The sequence below is a fragment of the Heteronotia binoei genome, chromosome 2 (genome assembly GCF_032191835.1).
Source record: "Heteronotia binoei isolate CCM8104 ecotype False Entrance Well chromosome 2, APGP_CSIRO_Hbin_v1, whole genome shotgun sequence".
Classification (NCBI taxonomy): Eukaryota; Metazoa; Chordata; class Lepidosauria; order Squamata; family Gekkonidae; genus Heteronotia; species Heteronotia binoei.
The window spans coordinates 54,268,077-54,273,774 of NC_083224.1; positions in this window are offsets into that span (position 1 = coordinate 54,268,077).

Below are 5,698 nucleotides of genomic sequence, written 5' to 3' on the forward strand. Positions count from 1 at the left end.
TTTTTTGCTTGGTAACTTGTGTCTTAAAATGATGACTTGCCTCACTGGGACTTGTCAGTGTGACATCTCGTTTGTTTTTCTCTACACTGACTTATTCAAAAATCCTCTCAAGAAAGGGACTGTCTAATTCACATTCCTTCAAGAAAAAACAAAGTTTTATATTCCACTTTTCTGTACCTTAAGGAGTCTCAAAGCACCTTACAGTTGCCTTCCTTTCCTCTTCCCACAATAGGTGCCTTGTGAGGTAGCTGAGAGACCTGTGACTGGCCCAAGGTCATCCAACAGGCTTCCTGTGGAGAAGTGGGGAATCAAACCTAGTTCTCTAGATTTGAGTCCCCTGCTCTTATCCACTACACATGATGGACTCCATGTGCTCTGCTTTAAAAAAAAGCAAAAATCTACCCTTAGCCTGATCACTGGAAGCCCTGCTCAACCTCCTGAGGTTTTTACTAAGCTTTTCCCACAACCTTGCAAGCTGTGACCCATCACAGCGTTAAGGACTGAAACAACCATCACCCCAAAATGATGTGTTTGAAGTGCTGCAGTTAACATTTACTTTGGAATAAATCACACTGGATTCCATGGGATGTCACTGATTTTGCATTCTAAGAGCTGTACAATAAGCGGAGTGTTCACAGAGCTGGATATGTTCAATTTCTGCACCAGACAAATCCTGCATTAAGAAATAATAGTGGGGTTTTTTTTTTACTTCCACGTATTGCTTGTAATTTCAGATGTTCATAAATGATCATAAAATGTAAAATCTTGTAGCCTAGTAGACTTCATAAGCAAAATTCTGACTTGCCCTGTAATGAAGTCACAAAGATATACAACTGTTTTCTGTAAGCTTCAAGGTTCATGGGTTCCCGCCCCCTTTTTTTTAATGTTTTGCATACTGAACTATATGACTGGTGCCAGCTTTAGGTAAGTGTTGAGTGCAGTAGTTACCTTTTTGTAGGAGTCCACAGATAGTCTTATCCCTGAGCTGGGTAGCCTGGGCTAGCCTGATCTTGTCAGATCTCAGAAGCTAAACCAGGTTGACCCTGGTTAGCATTTGGATGGGAGACCACCAAGAAAGTCCAGGCTCATGAGGCAAGCAATAGCAAGCCACTTCTGAACATCTTTTGCCTTGAAAACCCAACAAGGTTGCCATATAAGTCAGCTGCGACTTGACACTTTCCACCTCCACAAATACCCTTGCAATTGCTGGAGAGGTTGGATATAAAGGGAAAATATTGTTTTCTCATCGTTTTGATTAGGTCATATGTTTGCTGTCTTCGAGACTTAAAAGAAATGGCTGGGGGGGGGGGACTCAAAGTAAACTGGATAATACTGCATTAAACACCCTTACCACAACCCAGAATTCTAGAATTTCATTCAATCCACGAATACTGATTGGAGAACAGTACTTGGCTTCTTTTGTTTTGCTTCATATTTCCCTAAGACATTTTTCTGGGATTTGTCCTAGCCGGTTGCCTGTTTTTGACAGGCACTCAGCAAGTCTGATGCTGGATATGCTGACAGCATTGGGACCTGTACTATATAAAGGGCAGTTCTAAATGCTGGGTCATTCCCTACCTACGCTTCCTTGGTTTTAAGAGCCCCATGTGTGCTGTGACCTCACACTGGACTTTTAAGAGACAGTTGGAAACAGTGCTTTTACCAACTGAAATGTTAAGTTACTTCTTTATTTAAAAATCCCCACCCATTTAGATTAGCAAAGTGTTTACTGTTCTGATATTATAATTCAAATATAAATCTTACTGGGCTCCATGGCAATGTCCTTTGAGGACAAATAAAGCTCTTGTTCTGGGTGGAATGGGAGAAAGGGGATACACAGGCTTGTTGCCAAAGCAGTTGGGCTGCTACTACCTGTGTTGTGGAACACCTAGAGCAAGTAAGAAAGGAAACCCGAGCCAGGTTGCATCAGCAACACATCACCGGGCTCCTCCGTGTTCCATACCATTCCTTGGCTTTCACGCCATTTCCTTCAAACATTGCTGCAAGAGGGGATACATTCATATAGGGGAGAATTTTGCAAAAAAAACCCCACACCCAACTCCATGTTTTGGCTCAGCTTTACTACTTTTACTGTTTAGAGAGGTAGTTTTGTTTTTGTAAGAGTGCGTAATACAAGTGAGGACGATGCCAAGAAACAATAATTTGTGCTCCTCTTAGCCTGCTGTGTGGCAAGATGGCTGCCTCTGGCAGCAGCTTTTTAATCCAAGTTGTGAGCAAGTTGCCAAATTGTGGGCTATTTGGATCTCTGTATAAAGAGTCTGGAATGCCACTGCTGGGCTACCCTTGGGAGTCTTTGTCTTTCCAAATTATTGCAGCACAGTACTTAGCTGCCAAGCCTAGCCTACAGGTGGCTTCATTACTGTGCCATATCTGTAGTATGTACTATGTAGTATGGAAATGAAGGCCCTGCAAAGTTCTGTTTTGCAGCTCTTTGGCGGAGCAAACCAAATGGCAGAAGCAGGAAAGCTGGCTGCCAAAACTAGCTCTGGTTTTTGCCCAAGCTGATGTTGCCAAGTGCTCTGTCTCAAAGGAGGAGGGCAAGTTAGTGAAATGAAACTGATGCAAGCAGAGAGTGAAACTCCACCAAAGACCAGGACCTAATTTTTTAAAGTGTATTTCCAAGGGACAGATCCACTCACACAACCTTTTGAAAGAACAGTATTACTGGATTTGTTTTGCAAATGTTTTCATTTAAACCACCTTTATTAGTACAGTGTGTTAAGTGCATAATAAAGTATTAACTTTATTCATTTATAGTCTTCCTCTTTTACTAAAGCTGAAGGTGGATTATGCATTTTGAAACAACAGGAAGCATGAGCCAGCGCTGAATAAAACTGGGTTGTACAACTGGAGAGCAATGCACTGAGCCAGGATTTATTTAATTCAAATGGTTCTATGCCTCCTCGTCAGAGCCCTGCTCATTATTTGTATCGTATGAACAAAGCATACAACGGAGCTGAATTGAAAAACTGGTGAACAATGTCAGTGAAATATTTGGGTCCTGAATGAGGGGCTCTTAATCCAATAGTTACACTGAGGCAGTGAAAAAATTCTAAACTTCCTTGTGCCATAGCTAAATAATCCTAACTTTAAAAGTGATAAAAACATTCTTCTTTCTTCATGATACCTTACATTTATGCTGCAGCTTGTGTCACTTTTACATCACTTCAATTCCACCAGTTATGTAGCATGGCAACTCAATACATCCAGGCATTTGCGGACATTTGCTAGCATAGCTAGTAGTCTTGAGAATATTTTCTCACATTCTTGGGCTCTATCTGTACTCAGCTGGCTGAAATGGCTTCTAAAGTTTCCAGTTATTCTGCCAGTTCCTAGGCCACAAGAGTTCATTCAAGCAAATGGAGTAAGCAGCATTATAAAATGGCATTAGTCGTGCTGAAGGGTAATTTTTCCTTCAGGTGCAATAAACAGTGATGCATATATGGAACACAGCAGTGGAAGCTGACTACATTTCACCTAACACAGGTGGTTTAACCTCATTCCCTGTTATAAAAATTCCCTCATGATTAGATCCATTTTACACATTCTGCAGAATGACTAAAAAGCCTGGGAACTTTCCTGATCTCAGCCAGGCTTAGGCAGTTCCACCAGATGTGGCTGTGGCATGGAGCGCTTAGGTACAGGCAGCTGCTGATCTTGCCCAGTTTCTCTAACTCAAAACTGTCTGCAGTTTGCCTCCTTTTCTGCTCTACGTGCTGCTGCTGCCTTTCTGCCCTCTGCGTATCTCATACTATGTGCTCCTTCAGCACTGTTCCTAATTTGAATATCTCCGCTGGGAATCCATGCAGGAGGATACTTGAAGGCACTTCTTCGCTTTCTGTAAGAGTGGATGATTCTGAATTGCCATTCACTGAGTGCTGGTGAATTATTTCCCTTGGAGTTGCCAAAGTAAATATTAAAACAATTACCCAGAGACCTAAGGACACTTTTGAGTGTTGTTTACTTGCTTTCTGCTCTGTATAAATTTCAATCCTTGGAGCAATTTACAGTTCAGCTTTCTGTTCATGGATCTGGGTTCTTCCACTATATTAATATATGAATCAGACATATGGTTCATGGAGCCAAGGCATACACAACACAAAGCACTCTGAGAAATGCTTTTATATTAACTCATCAGGCTGACTTTTTTGCAGCTTAATTTTGTGTTTGTAGTCTATCCTTTTTAATGCTTCCACCTTTTCTCTTCCTACCTCACTGCACACTGCTTTCTGTAGCATAAAGGCTGTCCTATTTCTCTTCCTCTTTCTTTACACTTCCAGCCTTCTCCGTTTTTGTTTTCTCTGTTATTAGCTATATGGATGTAACTACCACCTCTTGAAGCTTTTTGTTTTTAATTTCTGGTTTGCCACCAATTTCAGCAGACTCTCTAAGCCCATAGCCCAACCAAAGAATCCCAGACTACGTAGCAAGCTTTTGTGTTTCCTGAGCTTTTCAATAGGTTCAGTGTTCAGTACCAAAAAAAAGGAGCAATAGATGTTTCAGAGGACGATTGAGAAGTCCCTGGTTTGCAGTTTAAGTCCTGAAATGAAATGGTATCGTAGGCTTGACTGGATAAGGCTTCAAAGATGCACCAAAGCCTATGGGGAAAGAGAAGGGAAATAAAGGTGTTAAGTCAAAAATTAATTGGATGTTTCCACAGCAGTCCTAACAATTAAAAACTTGCAGAAATGTGGCTGTAGTACATGTGTATGTCCAGCAGGTGCCAGTATAGTGCAATAGGGAATGAAACTGATGCAAGCCCAGGGGTTTTATACTTGTTGCAGTTCATCTAATGTTTGTTAAATTTGAGAGTATGGTTGAGGGCTCTTAAATTCACTTATTGGAGGGTCATGAGTTTTTGAGTCACAGATCTAAAACTTACTTACAGCTGGGCATGGTAATATGTTGAAGGTCTGCTGTCAGACTCCGGAGTTAGGAAACACGCAGAGGTTAACTTCAGACGTTTATTGCAAGCATCCTTAAGGCAGTACAAGAGGTTGCTGAAACTGGTGTTCCAGCCAGTGGGCTCCACCTATATACCCTCAGTGGGTTGTTACCAATTCAAGCAAAGCGTGGCAAATAAAAGCAGGAACATTTGGCGGGCTCTCTAATCCCCCGTCCCCCCTCCCCTTCAGTCCAGGTATCTATCTATGCACTTCTCCGTCTCCTCCAGCATGACCTTGGTTACCATGTTAACATGTCTCTAAGATAAGCAATTGGGGATGCATTCTCAAAGCAAAGCAAAAGCAAGCACAAGCAGCAATTATACAGTTCAGATTGGAATGCAGACCGTTTCATCAGTTACATTAGCTACACTAGTATTCAGCTACACTAGTAACATTGTCTGAGCAGTTTATGTTAAGAGGATACAAGGAGGGGTAGACTCTTGACATTTCCACCGTAGGACTGTCCTGCCCTACTCATAGCTGCATTCCTGCATTGCATTGCAAGTCCCTGGCACTTCAGCTTACAAGTCCAGAAGAATGTCAAATAGCTGCAGAATAGGCAGAAACAGCTATAGGACTGCGGGCCATCCTAAAAGCTACTAGACTTTGGAGTCTGAAGCATGCTCAGGATGCTTTCCTTGTCAAGCTTGCATTAATAAGCATGATGCATTTGTGTGCTGTGTTTTAATCGCATGCTAGAGCCTCTCCTTGAATCACACTGGATTGGATCC